This window comes from Misgurnus anguillicaudatus, chromosome 16 (assembly GCF_027580225.2).
Source record: "Misgurnus anguillicaudatus chromosome 16, ASM2758022v2, whole genome shotgun sequence".
In the NCBI taxonomy this organism is placed as follows: domain Eukaryota; kingdom Metazoa; phylum Chordata; class Actinopteri; order Cypriniformes; family Cobitidae; genus Misgurnus; species Misgurnus anguillicaudatus.
Genome location: NC_073352.2, coordinates 29,633,583 through 29,653,380, shown reverse-complemented (window position 1 = coordinate 29,653,380; position 19,798 = coordinate 29,633,583). Strand labels below are relative to the sequence as shown.

Genomic DNA, 19,798 nt, shown 5'->3' with positions numbered 1-19,798 from the left:
GCCAATTAACGGGTTAATTAGGAAATATTACTAAAAACATTACACTGAAAAAAATTATTCAATTTACTCAATTTTTTAAGGTAAGTGGTTGCAATGAATTTATTTAAGCTACATTTAAACAAAAGTTTTTTGTTTTAATTTTTTTTGTTTAAATGTAGCTTGAATAAATTCATTGCGACCACTTACCTTAAAAAATTGGGTAAATTGAATGAATTTTTTTTCAGTGTACTTGTGTGCATTTTGAGGCAAAACAAAGGGCACTGATGTATTTTAAGATATGAAGAGTTTCGTTGCAAAACTTAATTGTTCAGAAATCTCGTTTTTTGGTTGTGCATTCCAATTAACATCAGTTCAACTGCAGTATGTTTGTTTCGATTTAAACCTGATAACATCATAATAAAAATGTTTTGACAAAATTGTTAAAAACTGAGTTATCTCGTTTTGCAACGAAACACTTCATATGTCAGTGCAAGTTGTTTTCAGTTTGAACAGTTCTTACTTTTATTTTAGTCTAGGACTAGTCTAATCCCTGTCCGGGAAACCGCCCCTTTAAGATCTGTTATTGCAATGTGTTTTAGTCTAGGATTAGCCTTAAGTCTTGTCTGTGTACACTGTTATGCTACGTACACACTAAACGCGGGGCATCGCGTTACTTCCTCTACATTATTCGCGTGATTTAACTTCATATCATGCAAATTTTTGAATATTTTTAACTTGGGCGAAGACCCGTTTTAGGTGATCATAGTGCACGTTTTTGCTGCAAACGTGCTGCCCATTTCGAGTCATTTGTATCACAATGCGCGACGATGTGTCTGATTTCGTCTTTGCATTGCCTTTGTATGTAATCTACTCACGTTGAACTCGCGTTTGGTGTTTATGTCCCATTACTGTCTTTACTTTAACAATGACGTAAACATCACCTAAAACTTTGAGTTTTATTCATATACTTAAAAATCTTAGTTTATTTAACTTTTAAGCATATAAAATTCATTAAACTAAAACATTGAAGTTAAATAACCTCAAAATTATCAGTACATGTTGTAAGGAATACCCATAATCCCGTTCTCGGCAAAAAAGTCCATGTGCCATCAGTAGTTATAATAATAATAATAATAATAATATGACGCGACAAGAACACTTTTGTGAAAACAAAACAAACTATTTTATTCAACAAGAATCCGCCACTAGAGAGCGCAGGATCAAAACAATAACGATGTAAATTAATGATGCTCTGAAACTGCGTGGAATTATGGAATTTGTTGTCTTTTAACCGCTGATGGCCATCAATCAAACGGAAATGAGAAATCATGTTAACGAATGAGGTAATCAAGTTTTATAAATGCTGCGTTTGATGACATCATTTTATTTCATTATGTAAGGTTTAAGCGAGTAAAGCCCGACAGACGCATACTTCGACATTTGTCCACGACACTCTTGTCATGTGGTTACTACATCAGTAAAGGCGTTAACAAGGGCTAATGTGGATATTAACATCATTGACGGGCGACTACATTGTCCCGTATCACTGTTTTGAATGGCAATATTCTCATAATGTACAAGTAGTTGAAAACATTAGAGTGATTGTTAGTAATCAACTGGATAAATATATATACAGTAACACTGGCCTAGTGGTTTTTTGGATATTTTACTGCAAATATTTTACAAATTGTACCTTTAAACAGCCCGTATAAATGCCAAATTACTTGCCAGCGTATTCTGTGAACAACTGATGGAACGTGGACCTTTTTGGCGATGTCTTTCATTCTTTTCTGGGTATTTTAAAATCATCTATTTCTTTCAATGTATGCCATGCAGTATTTGAAAATACAATACAACATGTAATGTGTTGTGTTATGTTTTGGCTGGATCTTTCACAGGACAGAGTCACTGTTATCTTTAAGAATTTGCACACACGAAATGTCTGATAACAGATTTGAGTAACATTCAAAACCCCTCAAGTCTGCATCCACAGGTCATGCTTCACCTACAGACATGAAGACGATAACAAAGGCTGACTGTGTGACTGTGTGCATGCCTTCAAAGGTACAAGTTCACCTGGAAATAAGAAGTCTGTCATTCCGAATTCGTCATCCTCATGTTTTTCCCAAACCACTTGACTTTTCTTTCGGTGAACAAAGATCTGAATCTGTGTAATGCAAGATGTTTGATTAAACGTGTAACACAAGAACAAGTTTAATGCTAATTCATATACGAGCTTTTTGCTAAATGTCCTGTTGTGTTCCACAGATTAAAGTCACAAAGGTTTTGAACAACATGAGGGTGAATCAGTGATGATGAAAGATACTTCTTTATTGTTAAAGGAACAGTATGTAAGAAATTTATATCAATTAATCATAAAATGGCCCTGATATGTCACTAGACATTAAGAAATCATGTTCATTTCAAATACTTATATCACTCGCAACAGTGGTCCAGCCAGGATATTGTCATTTAAAAAGTGGATTTGCAGCCCTCAACTGATGTTTATGTTGTCATTTTGTGTATTGGGCACCAGTTGTGTGATTGCAGTACCAGTTTTAGCCACAAGTTTTGTGATTGCAATACCAGTTTTGGCCACAATCCTACATACCGTTCCTTTAAGTTTGTTTATTTTTTTCTATCATGTCAATAATGTGGTGTATAATTGATTGGTGTTTATTTCATGTTTATATTAGTGTCACTATGTTTTCTCTGAAGGTCTCATCTCACTCTTTTCTCATCTCCCTTAAGCTCCGAGAGAAGCAAAGAGGATAAGATGAAGGACCGGAGCGTGTCATGCTGGTATTACTGCACTTTTCCACAATCCTGTGGTGAGGGTAATAATTACACACCAGTGTCTTGTGCTGCACGTGGCAGCGGGTGAGGGTGAAGGGGGGGGGGGGTTCTGCTCAAACCTCAAACTTTTGCCCGTCATGTCTAGATTTTTCCTTCTTCACACTGATTTACTGCTTATGTGACACTGACCCATGTAGCAGACTGCAGAGAAATACCAGCACTTTACATGATATGTCATTTTAGAGGTTTCAATGTTTTCTATATCAGGTTTCATATCAAAAATAATAAATGGCTTTCGGTATCTACCAAATCTTCTTCTTTTGACACTGTGTTGATGTTTCCATATGAAGAGAGAGAGAGAGAGAGAGAGAGAGAGAGAGTTTAGTACTGTCACTGAATTCTTTATAGAGAGATGTAGATGAGTAAATATCTGAATAGATTATAATGTGTGTGATGATATCTGTGTGTGTTTGGTCCTTTTCAAAATCCTAATATCTGAACAGCTGTGTGCATGTGTTCAGAGGTGAACTGAGGACACGGTTCTGCTCTTTTCCTTTTTTCATGGAATTATAGCGTGAACTTCCAGACAGCTGGAACATCCTGTAGTCAAGACACACACACACACAATTTGTGAAACGTCTGACATTGAAAGGTTGGGTTAGGTGAGAACTGGGCAGATGTTTGTTTGTGTTTAGGTGAGAAGGTCAAAAACCGGATAAAGTATTAACTGTAAGATACTAATACTGTGTTTACCCCTTTTCGCCTTCAGAACTGCCTTAATTCTACGTGGCATTGATTCAATAAGGTGCTGAAAGCATTCTTTAGAAATGTTGGCCCATATTGATAGGGGCCATTTTAGTACAGTGAACTCATTGTCATGTTCAAGAAACCAATTTAAAATGATTCAAGCTTTGTGACATGTAGCCATCAGTGGATCAGTACATGGTGATCATAAAGGGATGGACATGGTCAGAAACAATGCTCAGGTAGGCTGTGGCATTTAAACGATGCTCAATTGGCACTAAGGGGCCTTAAGTGTGCCAAGAAAACATCCCCAGCACCATTACACCACCACCACCAGCCTGCACAGTGGTAAGGTGTGATGGATCCATGTTCTCATTCTGGTTACGCCAAATTCTCACTCTACCATCTGAATGTCTCAACAGAAATCGAGACTTATCAGACCAGGCAATGTTTTTCCAGTCTTCAACTGTCCAATTTTACTGAGCTTGTGCAAATTGTAGCCTCTTTTTTCTATTTGTATTGGAGATGAGTGGTACCCGGTGGGGTCTTCTGCTGTTGTAGCCCATCAGCCTCAAAGTTGTGCGATAATTGCATTAATGAGAAATTGAACGGGTGTTCCTAATAATCCTTAAATATAAATCTCAACATCATACAGTCACTGGTGAACAGGGTCTAAAATATGCAGAAGATGCTAAAAGCCAAGATGATTCATGACCTGGAGGATTTTTAAACATCTATTACAAAACATAAAAACTTTCAGCATCTTTCACACAGTAATTTCGGGGAATACCATGAATTTCCCAGTAAATACAAAAATGTGCCGTTCACACATGCAACCCATATGGAATATAAAAATATTTTTTGGCAAAAAATATGGTAACACTTTACAAAACGGTTCATTAGTTAACTACATAAATTACATATACATTAATACATTAATCTTTGTTAATGTTAATTCCAACAATTAGTAATACTTTATTAAAATCTTGTTAACGTTAGTTAATGCACTGTGAACTAACAAGAACAAACAATGAACAGCTTTATTTCTATTAACTAACATTAACAAAGATTAATAAAGAATGTAACAAATGTATTGCTCATGGTTTGTCAATGTAAGTTAATACATTAATGTTAACTTATAAACCTTATTGTAAAGTGTTACCAAAAATATGTTTTAAATATATGCAAAATACATTTTGTAGGAAAGTAAAGCTTAATTAAATATATTTTTGAATTTGAAAATATATTTATTTTTAACCTTCATATATTAACCTACTGTATATTTCAAAATGTTTTTCAGGGGCAACAAATACATTTCTAATTTTACAACCCATACGGCAAAAAATCTGTAAATAAAAAAGTATAAACGTTTGTATAAAATGTATAACGTTTTTATTCCAATGCAACGTGAATATAAATGCTTTCAAAATATAAAAAATGGCCAAAAAATATATTGGTCAATATTATTTTTGGTGATTTACTGTTTTCAACCTAAAATGATACATATGATACATAACGTAAGTAACATATTGTGGTGGTTTTCCGGACAGGGATTATCTTTAACCAAGACTAGTTTAATTAGGAAAATATAACTATTTTTAACAAACATGCCTTACTAAATACATTACTGGTGTGCATTTGATGTAAAACAAACATGCACTGATGTATTTTAAGATGTCAGTGCAAGTGGTTTTCAGTTTGGACAGTTCTTATATTTTAGTCTAGGACTAGTCTATTCACTGTCTTGGAAACCACCCCATTATTGACTAAGTTCATGAAAATGAATGAAATCAAACGCTCCTCATCTCATTTGTTTACAAGACATTAGCCTGAATTTCACAGACAGGGTCGTATTTGTTAAACATGGTACTGTGGTAGTAGGATTTAAAGGGAACATGCAGTTATTCAGTAATATTTATGTCAAATTATTGTGGTATTATCATCAGTCTGTGATACCGACATAGGAAGCATGTGCAGACTTGTAGTGATGATGCATTTGTATGTCAAAAACTATGAACAACAGATACAATCTTTTCATTTTTCAAAATCAACTTGAGTGAAGCATGCAGACGCTTATAAGCGAACAAAGCTTTTCAACCCCTCACCCTGTCAAACACAGGGTTCAGAGGTCAAGCGGGGTCACAGCATGAACGTGTCATGTGCACATGTGTGTGTCTGCGTGTGCATGCATAATCAATGAGAAAGACTGATTATTTTGTGCAAGTGGACTGAATCCTGTTGTGTTTGTTTTCTGCATCTGTACTGTGTTAATATTTGTAAATGTTTCAGCTGTATTTAAACCCTAAAATAAATTGTATATGTGTTTGTGTTTAGTCAGATGTGCATGCACATTGTGACTAATGATCGGGTTCATTTAAGGACGGGGGTGTGCGTGCATGTTTGTCTATTAGCATATAAATGGGTCTGTGAGAGCACAGGAAGATCTCGGTGTCAGCTGTTGTCACGCAGCAGGGCATTATGGGAGAAGAAACAGCAGCAGGTGTTAAAACCGATCACATTAGCATCAGTGTTTGCTACTCCAGAATAAAAGATTTTGTTACGAATACTTGATGACAGACTGTTGAATTATTGAAAATGAATGTACAGCGGAGGTGATGATAGAAAGCAGGTGTGGATTTAACTGACCGTCTTCGTTCTGCTCATCAACAGCTTTTTGTGAAATCATGTCTTCAGTGTTATTCTCTTGATGCTTCTTTATAGTCACAATAAGCAACAATAATACAATTTACAGTGATGTACACTGTTAGAAAAATGGTAAAAAAATAAGCCGTCAATGTGTTTGTACCCTTTCAAAAAGTACACCTGTGCACCTAAAGAGTATTAGTACCTCATATTGGTATCAAATGTATATATCTGTACCTAAATGATACATATTAGGACCTTTTTAAAGGGTTAGGACCATTTTAACCATGTTTTCTGACAGTGCACAGTGTTGAATGTTTCACTAAGCATTTGTCTTAAGATGGTTATTTAATATTTTCACAGTTTTTCACAGAAGATTTATATTGCATATCACACAACTAGGCCTAATATTTAACATATGCATGTATGCGTTAAGAACAAACAGGCTTTACCAGCTCATTGTTTTTCCTTTACTGCATGAGCATCTTAACTTTTATGGAAATTCTTTCCACAGTTGCCTTTGATAGATGAGGGGGATTACTACGAAATAACATGAATATAAAATGTGCTACATAAAGTAAACCAAGGGTAAAGCCTTAAATCTGTCGTTTGACTACAATTGTAATACTGTGTAAATTATTTCAATGTTTTTTTTTCGTATTTGTTTATCATTATAGTTGACATATTTTATATATTTAATAGATACTCTGTTGCCCTTTTATGTTCAGAATATTGCAATAAATATATAAAACCAATGTTAAAAAGTACTAAAATACACTTTAAGCACATTTAATATATACAAATTAGTGCTGGGCAAAGATTAATCGCGATTAATCACATAAAAAATAAAAGTGCATTTTTGCCAAAATATATGTGTGTATGTACTTAAGAAACATTTACATGTGTATATATATATTTATTTATATTTTTATATATTCTATATTAACAATAAAAATGGATATATAAATAAAAAATTTCTGAAATGTATATATGTATGTGTGTGTGTGTGTGTGTGTGTTTAAAAATACATAATAATTATACACAGTACACACACATATATTAAAAATGCACTTTTATTTTTTATACGATTAATTGCGATTTATCTTTGCCCAGTACTAATACTAATACAACTATAAATATACTTAAAAATATACTACTTTTATGCACTAATTTTTGACCGTTTTTGTATATTAACTCTATCCCCGCCATTGAGGAGTTATCTCGTCAATTAATAGACAACTTTCCATAAAAAACATGTTCCTGTGATTTTTTATGTTAATCTGCAATACCGAGATTGTCCACTAGAAAGCACTTACCCAATTTATAAAAAAGTGAAGCGAAAACGTTATGTACTTATTTTAAACTCTGTGTATGTTTTGATAATCGTTCCGAATCTGATTCCTTCACAAAAATGCAATTATTTCAGCTTTTTGCTAAAAAAATATTTTTTAAGAAAAATACCCATATTTAAAAGTTTATAAGCAGAGAAAAAATATAGATAGGAGGAAAGGTTTTTTTTTTTTCGTTTAGTTTGTTTGTTTGAAAGCAGAGGGTCTGTTCTTTCATTTGATATATTTGTATGTTTATATATTTTTTGAAGAAAATTTTCATGGAAGGCATTTTGTGAAACTTTTGTGAAAATCACAAAAAAATGCTGGCAGGCAACTTTTCAAAAAATGGCTGGCGGGGAATAAATTAAGATAAATAAGTGCTATTTTATGAGACCATTTATTTTATCCAATTGAAGTATTATACACTACTTTAGTAGAACTATACTTTTAATTTGTAGTGTGAAAGTGACAAGCTTTCAAGTATGCAATGCATAGTCGAAATGTGAACTCTGCATTCAACCCATCCCAGAGAGTAGTGAACAAACACACTGCAAGTCGTGAACACACAAACACCCAGACCAGTGGGCAGCTAAGGTGACTTGCTCAAGGTCACCACAGTCATAACCCGCCGGCTGTAAGACTCGAACCAGCAACTCTTGGATTACAACCTCGACTTCCCAACCACAAGGCTACTTAAGCAATATCGCTCGAGTAGGAGTGTGATATAGCTCTATAGAGCTATATCACACGAATCCGAGAGCGATATTGCTTTTATACAACAGTTCGACGGCACACGTTTAAAAAACGAAAACTAGAAAACAACAACGGAGTTATTTTAAAAGCCTCTTTGTTTGAGAACTACTTCTTCCGCCACGGATTTGAGGGCGGCCAGAATGACAGGTAAAACTTTCGGCTGCTTTGAAGCTCATAACAACTCAATGGACAGAAAAGCCGTTACTTTATATTACCGTTTCTTGGTCACAAAGTGTAGTTTTAAGATTAGTTCAGTCGAGAATGTATTTGTATTATATTTAAATCTGCAGTCGATTAGTAAAGATAGCGCCTGTTTGAACGTTTGCTTAGTGAGATTCGGTACAAATGAGAACCAAAGCATGAGCGGACATCAGTGTTCACTCGCCCCGCTGACCACCGCCCTCTCTGGGCTACATCTCTGAAAGAGATACCCTGGCTCTCATGTTGGCCTTGTTTGTTTATGATCGTCAAAATGAGATCAAATCAGCAGTATTTGGTGTCATGATCAAACTAGTACTTGTTTTTTATTCATATTTAGTGTCTTTTGTGTTGTTATTGTTTTGGCGCGAGGTAAAAGTTAATAAAACTATACTTGTGTAACGTTACTATTGCTTTCTCATTTATTCTTAACGCGATACGAGCACTCGATTATTATTATTAAACTTTGTTCTTGTCAGTACTATATAAAACGGTTTTTTATAAGTGTCAGAGATATGTTTTTGCATGCTGCTTATAAATATACCAGTGGCGATATCTCATAACATGTTTTAATAGTCACGTCACGATAAAGTAAATGATCAATGTCCACATTTAAAAGCTGCGGGGCTTACCTGCAGTTCCACTGTGTTTTCGCGTTCTGATAAAAGATATAGCTCCAGAAAAAAACGAGTGTTTATATTCCTCTTTCCAAGTGTTAATCGTCCACACGATGTGACAAGACATTTCTCCCATTAACTTTAACGTAACATACAAGAGCGCTAGTAAACTAATGAGACACACGGAGAGTGATTCAAACAGCGCGTCTGTGTTTTTCCATTCAGAGATGAGCCTGCTTAGGACCTCCATTCACTAGGTGGCGAAATAATACGAAAGGTGAAGCGGTTACAGTGCCGTTATCAGCACAATATCGTATAGCTCTTAGCCAATCAGATTCGAGAACCAGAAAGAAATGTTGTATAAACCTGTATAACTTATACACTATCATTTAACACAAAAATGTCGGCAAATGCTGGTATTTAAGTATATTGTAGTACATTCAAGTATACCATATTTTTCCATGAGTAAGTTGTTACAATAACTTCTTTCTATTTGAAAAGAAATGTTAGAAACTTCACAACCTTGCTGGAAAAACCAGCATAGACCAGCATAATTCCCATGCTGGTTTATAGCTAGTGGCCAGCAAGACAATGTGTATGTTGGTCAACCAGCATGGTCTTGCTGGTGATACCAGCACCAAAACACAACATATCCTTTTTATTCCAGCATGGAATAAGAAAAATGCGTTTATTTTGGATTGCTTGTTGACTTTGTACTTTAAATTATCTCCTTTTCTAGATGTTTTGAGCACCTGCGTGTCTAACTCACTGAGAGAAAGTGATTTATTCTGAATGGACCCCACCGCCGCACCTCGCCCTGTTTACCTGTGATGAAGCTGTCAGGTGTGCGATTGTGTGCTGGTCTAAACTCGCCCCGAAGACAAAACACCCTCTCAAAGACGACGTGTCTTCAAAAGATCTCTCAAAGAGCCAGATATCAGTCAAAGAGAGATGTGATTACACGGCTAGTGTGGACTCGTTCATAAAAGAAGAGGATGGATGGATAGATGGATGCTACTTTTAAATCAGTCTCTCTTTTCGTTTACGATTTTACTTTCATCTGTTTTAGACCTGAAGTTTCTCTGTTCGAGACAGAATAAACTGTCACGCTGTTTTCACTGCAGGTCATTTCAAAGCCGCCTACTGTACCTCCTGATACCATCTTACAGCTCTGTGTGTAACTCTGCGTCATATTTTGCATAAGCAGAGAGGCAATGATGAGTTATTATGTTTGTTATTTTATACTTTTCTCACAGGACACATAGGGCCTCATTTATAATGCAAAAGTCGACACCAAAGTTCATATTTATAAAGTTGTCTTTGACGTGGGAAAGTGCTTAGCTCCACGTCAGGGTCTGAGCAGATGTACGCACTTTTGCTTGTCCGATTGCTGCAGGTTTTTGGCCATTCTTGCTGCTTGAAAAAAATGTAAACATTGACAGGTGCTATTTTATGTGTCAATGACATTAATCAAGCAATGTTTAAAGGCGGAAATCTGCAAATCTTATGAGGTCATTTGCGATTTATAGATGTCACATCTGAAAGTGAAGCGTACACTAGGGTGGCCATTCGTGCCAGTTCCGCCGGACACCTCCCGAACATGTTTTCGGGTTCGTTCTCCGGAAGTCGTGTTGCTCGACCGCATACGTCATCATCGAGGTTCTCACATTTCAGTTAAATACATTAGAAAATTAAAATTTATTTATTTTAAGACATCCAATCATTGTAGTTTCATTCTTACCTTAAAATGTAACGGTTGCTTTTCTGAAATTAAACCCGAAATATTAAACCTTGATGACGTATGCGGTCGACCAACGCGACTTCTCGAGAACGAACCCGAAAACATGTTCGGGAGGTGTCCGGCGGAACTGGCACGAATGGCCACCCTAGCGTACACGCGTTTTTTATACGTACATTCGTTTTATCAATCACCAGCCTGATCTCACAAGAAATCATATATATTTTATGAGTTGGCTAATTCATATCAATTCATACGAAGTTAATCGTGCAAAATCTTACGATTCTTAAGAAAATACAACAACGAAACCGAACCCCTAACCCCAACGTCACAGGGGTCAAGCCACATCGTACCAAAACTTACAAATGTGGTTGTATGAATTAATACGAATTATCCAACTCGTACAAATTCTCATGAGATAACGCTGGAATCACATTGCGCACTTTTTGGAAATGATCGTAAGATTAAATTAAAGACATTTTCTATGCAGCATTTTAAAAATTAGGCCCATCATCTTTAGTCTTGGATGGCCCACTTATATATTGACTGAAATATATATTGACTGAAATAAGTTGTGTTATAGTCACTAAATATTTGATTAATTTATTCGTTCATGGACACGATTTTCCGCTTTTTTTGTGCCATTGAGCACGAATGTCTTTTTTGTGTCAGTCAACACAAATTTCTATAAATAGTTTTCGTGTTTGTGGCACGACTTTCTCTTTCGTGTTATTTTATGTATTGTTTTCTCATTGTTTTTTACATTTTTTTTACCATTGTCGCTTGGGGTTGGGGTTAGAATTACTTTTTGCTATATTTCAAACATCCTAACCCAATCCCAACTCTAACCCCAACCCCAAGTGAAAATAGTTTTAAAATCGAAAGAAAAACATGTAGAAACCAATACATAAAATTACATGCTAACCCCAACTCCAAATCTAACCCCAAGCGACAATGATTTAAATGAGGAAATGAGGAAAATCAATACATAAAATGACACGAAAAAGAAAATCGTGTCCATGAACACGAATAAATTAATCAAATATTTTGTGACTATAACACGACTTGCCAAGAGATTGTGTTGGAAATATCCAGTTCCAGTCTGACTGGCCATACATAGCATCTGCGCCCCTTTAATATGTCTGACTGGAAACAATGGCACCAGTTTGATAAAATTAGCTTTTTTGGAAGAACTAGACAGGATTGAGCACTACTGTTACTGTGAATAGGGGACAATGCAACGTTTAATATGGCAACAGAAATCCCACCCTCAATGTGAATGAACCAAAAGTCAAACGATCCCAGACAATTCCCGGACGCATTTTCCATGTATTTTCGTAATCTCTGTGTGAAAAGGGCTTTACATCTTTTGTCATCAGTATTCATTGTCAACATTAATCTTTTTGATGTGTTTGTAGTTGTCTTCATTCTTTGTTTATCTGTATAGAAACACATTTGTCACGTGTTCAAGCATCAGCTGCATTTCATCTCTGTCCAGCTGATTTTCTCTTATGAATGAGAGATTTCAGGACGCTGATCGTCTCACAGTTTGTGTTTGTGACCCTCCGGGGGTTTTCCTCACACGAAGGCTAAGATCTTAAGATTCCTGTCACCAGCATGAAGAACACAATCAATAATCTTTCTCGTGTGTGTGTGTGTGTTCAGATTCATCGATCTGTGAATCTCATTAGGGTTTCAGCCTCTTCATTGTGTCGTGTCAGATTCTCATCAGCCAGATGAACAGAAGCCCTCTGACCTTCTGCTACTGGATGCTCAACTAGACTGACTTCATACAGAAAACTTACAGGATTGCTCATCTTGAGTGTAAGGAATGAAAACTCAGAAAACTTTATTTCTAAAGTTGACCAGTTCGGTTTATTAAATAATAATCTACTTGTAGTTCAGTATCATGCATGACTATTTAATGAACGTGACCGTTAACACATGACAGCTCTCAGGGTTCGTATTTAATGGTTGCATAGATGTTAAGTTGTCACACATGGTTTATGTTTAAAATGTGTTGGATATATATTTCACGTCTGTCTCTCTTTAAGGGCTGTGCATCAGAAATGAAATATTGTTATGTGATCATTCTTGTCTTGTGTAGCCTACTTGGACACGTGACAGAAAGCTTGGGCCACATATATTGGGGGGGCAGTCGTGGCCGAGTGGTTAGAGAGTCGTAACCTGAAGGTCACTCGTTCGATTACCAAGACTGTTAGGAAACAACTCTGGTCCAATTTAGCAAAGCACCTTAGCTCCATTGAATAGCTGCCCAATGCTCCGTGTGTGTGTGTGTGTTTATGAATTGCAATGCCATATAGAGGTATGGTTTAAATATGGGTTACCATACTTAATAATCAATTTACTTTCATATATATGTATATAATGCTCACACTGACTGAACTATAAGAGAGACGTGTTTGTGTAATACATTCACTGTAAGCCGAGACAATGGAGCTTTACAGAATTACAATCTGAGTTAGATGAAGGATCATGGATGGATGAATGTGTGCAGATATATAAATAATATCCACCTTTAGTATATAGACAGAATTGTATTAAATAGTTGTGTTTAAACTCAATTTTTAGCAAGTGTTACAACAAACCCTCTGTTTGTTATCATGAACCCCACCTATGGGATAAGTTGTAACATTTGCACTCCTGTCACTTTCTGTGTATTTGTACAATAACGGTAGATCCCACAAACAAACTTTAAGTGTTCCTTTGTAGCAGAGATGTGTGTGTTGATGATTGTATAAAATAAAGATTAATCTAACTTAAATATATATTTTTTAATTTTATAAAGCCAAAGAGCGTTACTTTCTACTTTGGGACAGTTTCCCAGGCAGGGTTTAAATTAAGCCAGGACTAGGCCTTGGTTAAATCAGGACAGTTTTTACAAACATACATTACAAAAAATCATTACAGGTTTGCATCTTCAGACAAAACAAGGTCAGTGATATATTTTAAAGCAACACCAAAGAGTTTTTTTTACATTAAAATAACGTTTCCAAAAAAGTTTGAACCAGGAAACAGGGTGAACGGCACTTTCACATCCGCTTTGCAGCCCTCTATCGGCCAATCAGAGCCAGCTATGCTGCAGTATTTATGTCAGTGGTAATGGACAATTCCGCTTCTAACCTGTAGGGGGAGCAAAGAGCAAAAACTCTTTAGTGTTGCTTTAAGATGTTATCAGTTAAGACTGCCCGGGCATGCATTTTAGTCTGGGACTTTGCTTGGTGCAAAGTGTTCAGTGTGTGGATTTTAGTGGCATCTAGTGGTGAGGTTGCGAATTGCACCTCTCCTTTCGAAGCACATAGAGAAGCTACGATAGCCGTCACAGGACAGACATGGCATCATCTGAGACAACATAGTGACAAATGCTCTCTGTAGAGCAGTTGGTCCATTTAGGGCAGGGGTGGGGAACCCTGGTCCTGGAAGGTCACTGCCCTGCAGAGTTTAGTTCCAACCCTTATTAAACAACACCTGAAAAATCTAATTAAAATCTTCAGAATTACTTGGAAATAAAATTCTGGTGTGTTTGATTAGGGTTGGAACTAAACTCTGCAGGACCCAGGGTTCCCCACTCCTGGTTTAGGGCCACTGTAGAAACATGGCGGCGCAAAATGGCGGCTTACATGTAGGGGGACCCGCAGGGTATGTAGATAAAACGACTCAATCTAAGGTAATAAAAACAATACAGTTCATTATATAAGGTCTTTATACACCACTGATAATAGTTATCTTTATTATATTGCATTGCTGTCAAAAAATCCTTCTAAAATGTACACACTGCACCTTTAAAGGAACAGTATGTAGGATTGTGGCTAAAACTGGTACTGCAATCACACAACTGGTGGCCAATACACAACATGACAACATAAACATCAGTTGAGGGCTGCAACTCCACTTTTTAAATGACAATATCCTGGCCGGACCACTGTTGTCAGTGATATTAAGGAATCATGTTCATTTCAAATACTTATGTCTAGTGCAGTGGTTCTCAAACGTTTTTGGTATGCGGCCCACCTTGTATACGGTTCATCCCTTCATGGCCCCCCAAAGAAAATTTATGACATAAAATATTCCAAAACTTAAAATCTGAATTAAACAAAACATTAGATGATACAATGTAGTGCTGTGGGTTAGTAACCTTATTTTTCTAAAGTTTAATTGCACAGAATTTGTGATAAATTAATGTATTATATAAAATGTCATTAAACTGGGGCCTCCCTGGCACAATCTCAGGGCCCCCAGTTTGAGAACCACTGGTCTAGTGACATGCCAGGGCCATTTTATGATTAATTGATATACATTTCTTACATACTGTTCCTTTAAGTCCTGTCAACCGTCCCTATAACCCCTAACATGTTAAATATACTTAGTAAGATGAAGATCTCTTGTATGTGTCTCTTTTTCAATAATCACTCTTTGAGGGTGAAAAAATAACACCAGCTTTTATATTTGAATAAATTATACATTATTCTTTACAGTTTTTTTCACCGCTATTTACGGTGTTTACACAATAATTTAACAACCTTTTTTTTTTTTTTCTTTAAACATGATTTTTTTTCTGCAAGAGGTCAGAAGTTGTGGGTGGTCTGATATTTGAACTGTATGTCTGTGAATAACCTGTGACACCTGAGTCTTCATGGATCTCGCTCTTTTGCTCTCTCTTTCTCTCTCTCTATCATCTCTATCTACCTATCCCTTTTTTTATCCCTCTCTCTCTCGCTCTCTCTCTCTCTCTCTCTCCCCATTAGAAACCGAAATGCAAATCCCAGATGTTTGTCCGGCCTCCTGTGGAGTGTCCTGGGGAATTTTGAGATAGGAAAGGAGAGACTGCCGACCCCACAGATTGCTGTAAATTTTCTTGCCTTAAATGAGAGCAGAGGACAGAGAGGATCACATCACCTTCCCATCTGTCTGTCTCTTTGTCTCTGTCTCTCTCTTTCTGTGCAGTGATTGTGTCGGTTGTCTAATGTGTGTTTGACCTACTAAAGTCTTTGTGTTGTTTTTCCACTCAGATGGTTTGGTCTTTTGGCTGCGTCTCAAGCACTGGACTACAGCCATCCACATCTGCACTCGTTCTGTTTCCACGTCTAAAACACACACACACACACACACACACACATACACACACACACACACACACACACACACACACACACACACACACACACACACAGTGATTCACCTCAAATGAATGACTTATAAAGTCTTCAGTAAGTTCACTGAGTGATCTGTAGAGTATTTAAACGATATACAAAATAGTCATTTATGTACGTCAACACTTGATCTAAACTAAATAAAAATTTTCTATATGAAATCTTGAACTTGAATAAACAAAGAATAATTAAGATTGTAGAACGTACAAATAAAAGGATGTTACAGTATAATACGACTAGTGTGTTGCATATTGTTAATGTATAAGCTGATGACATATTAATAACCATGACACATCACTTTAATTATGATAAAATAACTATAAATTCTTTCTCTTTATTACATGTTTCTCTGAGAACCACAAAGATGAACTTATTAGATGACTGTACTGCTGGTCTCAGTTCAGTCAGGACAGACTGCGAAAACAAACTTCATTCAGTGACAAAGAGAAATTTCAATAGGAAAAGTTTATCATTAGGTTAAATGTTTGTACCTTGACTTATGATAAATAATGATCATGTTTAATATATCAAATGTTGAAACATTATGGGGTTGTGCGTTTTATGCAGTACCAGTAGTTAACACTAGAGGCAGGGGAGGCATCATTGGCACAGCACTAATGATTACAGTACGAGTTTGTTTGAAAACTTTTCAACACATTCACACACCCATCCCAATGCTTCGAACCCAGAGAAGTCTTCATAACAACAATAATCCAAAAGCCATAAAATCCTTGTTGCATGTTTGTGTGCGTGATACACATGGCCTTCAGATGTGTCTCTTTTGGCTCTTAAAGGAACAGACAACATTTCTGCTTATAGCTTTTATATAATCAGGAGTAGAATGCATAAGGTATTGCAGTTGTTTTGAGTGAAATTAACTGTGTTTCCATTCCAATGTGAAGGAAATCTTTTCAAAATTCGCAAAAAGAAAACCAAACAAAAGCGAATTAGCTGCGTTTCCATCAAGTTGTTTGAGCGAATGATGTGGTACTGGTAACTTAGTAACCAACAGTAAACAAAACAAGACACACTTGGAAAATGGAGACAGGACTGCATGTAGACACAATGAGGCAAGTTATTAATTTATAAGCAGTGCAGTTTGAAATTGGCAAACTGAATGCTGTGCACAGACAAAAAATGCTGATGTTGATGAATGCACTATTCACCTTATTTTTCACGACAACAAGGGCGGCGCCATTTCGCTCATTTTGTCAACGTTCTTCCGGCCGCATAGACGATGAGCAGCTGAAGCAGTGACTGAAGGCGACGCGTTAAGCTTAAAAAGCTCACTCGAGCGCCTTTATGGTTCTTTCTTACCAATTTTAAGCCAACTGAGGAACACCCTTACCCCAAGTAATGGTTCGACTACGATGTTCCGGTAACTTTAAACCACGCCGGGTGTTGAAAAGGTGGCCAGTTTCAGGTAAGCTATCTTAGCTAACTTTGTGCTCGTTCGCCTAAAGTTAGATTTGTGAAGTACGTTCTACAAATACAATTAAGATCAGTAACGTTAGTTTATAAAATGCAACTATTTGAATGGTTTTAATTGTCCACCTATATTTTTATATTTACGATAGTACAACGAGATATTATAGTACATTGCATTCTTACAGTAGCCCACGTGATTCCTACAAGTTACTGAGATTTCAGATGCTAGAATGTCAGTTCATTTCTCATTCAGATATTGATAATGACCTATTAAACAATGTATTATTTAACACTGAAGTTAAAGGTTGTGTGTATAATGTTACTGTCTCTTTTTAATGCATCTCTCTCTTACACACTGTTCTGTATGGGTACCATTTATTTATTAATTCTCATGATGCAAGTTTATTTTAAATACTAACATAAAAATGTTTATGGTTATATTATTTTCACAGATGCATTGATGTGTAGTGATGCAGTGGACAACTGTGAGGATGATACAATCAACATGTTCCTAAACTGTGATGCAGAAACACAATGGGAGGATCCATCCGTCTCTGACCACAACTACACTTTAAAATCACAACTCAACCTGAAGCAACCTACATCTGATATGGGAAAACAATGGTGCGGTTTCCCGGACAGGGCTTATCCTGGTCCCAGGCTAAAATGCATATTTGAGCTACAATAATATAAAAACACCTTTGACATACCTCAACATATATAAGTGCCATTGTTTTGTCACAAGATGCGCACCAGTCTTGTTTTTTTGTAGGGTTTGTTTGTAAAAACTAAAATGTCCTAATATAATTAAATCCTAGTCCTGTAAACCCTGTCCGAGAAACTGCTTCAATGTGTTGAGCTGGCACAAATGTACATATCTCTGCTGAGAAACAACCATCTTTGGTTCAGCTTTACAGAGGGTTGATATTGCATCCATTACACAGTCGCCAAGCACTTTACCAGTACATACACCAACAGCTTCCAGATAAACACTTGGGATCAGCTCCTGATGACTCCGATAAAGCTGTGTCTTAATTTATTGCAGGGTGGTCTTGCTTTACCTGTTGTAAAGTTACATTAAACCTTCATATGTGATCAGATGTCATGCAGTGATATTAAACATTTACAGTGTGATCAGATGTTGTGCATTTATATTAAACCTTTACAATGTGATCAGATGTTGTGCAGTTATATTAAACCTTTACTATGTGATCAGCTGTTACCTGTCATGCAGTTATATTAAACATTTACTATGTGATCAGATGTAACCTGCCATGCAGTTATATAAACCTTTACAGTGTGATCAGATATTATCTGTAAGGAATTTCTTAAACCATATGTGAGCTTTGTAGATTCCACTTAAAAGGATTTAAGTCTCCTGATTTAAAGGAATAAGTGTTGGCAAGTTTGCAAATGAATTATATCATGGTTCCACATAAAAACGAAATAGTTATTGGACTGGCTAAGGTGCACATTTGCTTTAAAAAAGACGAAATCACTGTGTAAATATTGGTGGACATACTTTTAATAATTTTCAATGCTGCTCCATCAACTCCTGACAGGACGAGGTAATTAAATATGCCAGGTTACTTGCCGCGGCCGCTTCATATCGTCTAACCACGAGACGATTGATGGGACAATAAAAGACTATCCGAGCGTCATATGAAGTTTTAACCGTGCTCCTAATTTAAAACATTTACAGCAGTAGTGATATTTGTCATTTCGTTAAAGTTATAGTGAACTACAAACAATCTTCTAACCACCAAACTAACCACCGAATGCACTGTGCCATATTAGCAGCGGAAGTCGGTTGACAAAATGCGGAAGAGCGAAGAATTAAAAAGGGGCGTGGCGGAATAAGGTGAATAGCAGCAAGGGCATTGCGATGACGTCGAGCTCTATATATGGTAAAGACAACGACAGCAAGCTAGACGTTCAGTCACGTGGGTTTAATGCTCCCTACTTCAGAATTTATTTGGAAAATGCGTTTCATTTGCATACGTCAAAAACCACCTCAAATTTTGCGAATAAATGGATTTTTATTTGAAAATTTGCATTTCCATTACTCGTTTTTAATGTGATACTTCAAAATATGCATAAAATCATGGTAATGGAAACATACGGCAAAAATTATATATTTTCAAATATATACATTAAATACCAGTTTAATGTATATTTTGAAATATTTTATTAAAAATATATTTTAAAGTATTTGTATTTATTGGAATTTGTAAAATTGTTGTTACAAACTTGTATGCATAACGGATTCGAAAAGGTTAAAATTAAGTATACTTTCAACTGCAAACATTTACTTTATAAAGTATTCATGAAATCTAAAATCTAAACATTTATATTTTGGCCAAGAGGGTTGTAAAATTAGGAATGTATTGTTGCCCCTGA

The 19,798-nt window shown here is 36.1% G+C and overlaps 2 long non-coding RNA genes across 2 annotated transcripts; one reads left to right on the top strand and one right to left on the bottom strand.

The window, feature by feature from the left end:
* Positions 1-17,134: 17,134 nt before the first annotated feature.
* On the top strand, positions 17,135-18,571 carry LOC141350074 (uncharacterized). Its single transcript, XR_012358022.1, has 2 exons — positions 17,135-17,393; positions 17,851-18,571. It is a non-coding gene; the product is annotated as an uncharacterized lncRNA (long non-coding RNA).
* On the bottom strand, positions 18,139-19,263 carry LOC141350075 (uncharacterized). The gene is made up of 2 exons (XR_012358023.1): positions 18,644-19,263; positions 18,139-18,597 (listed from the first exon to the last, which is right to left on the bottom strand). It is a non-coding gene; the product is annotated as an uncharacterized lncRNA (long non-coding RNA).
* Positions 19,264-19,798: the final 535 nt, after the last annotated feature.